Here is a 797-nt window from a genome sequence, read left to right on the forward strand (position 1 = left end):
TTCCTGTTCCTGCGGGTGTGATTGTTGTGAGCGTGTCCTTTGTTCTCCCTCCCCCCGACCCGACCCGACCCGTCTCGTCTCCTACCCCGGCTCCGACCTGACAGGTTCAGTCTGTACGCCTGCATTGCCCTCAACATCCACACCATCAACTCAACCCTGACTGTCTGGATCACTCACACATGTTTGGACTGAGCATGGATGTTTTTCTTCACTTTAAGAATAGCATCTGCGTATCCAAACAGGAGATGCTTTCACATTAAATAGGGATTTTAAAAGACTTCAGGCAATTTATCTGGTTGCCATCCTCTCTGTCTGGAAAGGGTGATGGCCTGTTTGTTTTCATTGTTCTGAACTGAGGACGAAAATACTCAAAGAGCTCAGAAAAAGAAACATAAAATCTTTCCAGTGTCAATTTTTTGTAAATGACTCTTTTGTCATTTCTTAATGGAACAATGTAATGTGTGAGAAGTGACACTTATACTTCTGGAAGTGTCAAGATATTTTTAAAAAATCTATTTTTTTATTAAAAATATTTAATTTAATAATATTTAATTTATTTTTATATATATTCTTTTATTTATTATTTATTTTCTATGTATTTTATATATCAAGCCTTTCGTAAACAAAAAAAAATAGTTTACAAATTTATAATTCGATATGGTTGGAAACATTATTAAAATAATAAATAATAATCAGTGAAGCAGTTATTTATTAATAATATTATGTAAAAATATATATTTAGAAAAATGTATAAAAAAATTATATTTGAAGAATGGCTGTCCTACAAATAAAAGTGT

Source organism: Sinocyclocheilus rhinocerous, unplaced genomic scaffold (genome assembly GCF_001515625.1).
Source record: "Sinocyclocheilus rhinocerous isolate Xijiao unplaced genomic scaffold, SAMN03320098_v1.1 scaffold227, whole genome shotgun sequence".
Classification (NCBI taxonomy): Eukaryota; Metazoa; Chordata; class Actinopteri; order Cypriniformes; family Cyprinidae; genus Sinocyclocheilus; species Sinocyclocheilus rhinocerous.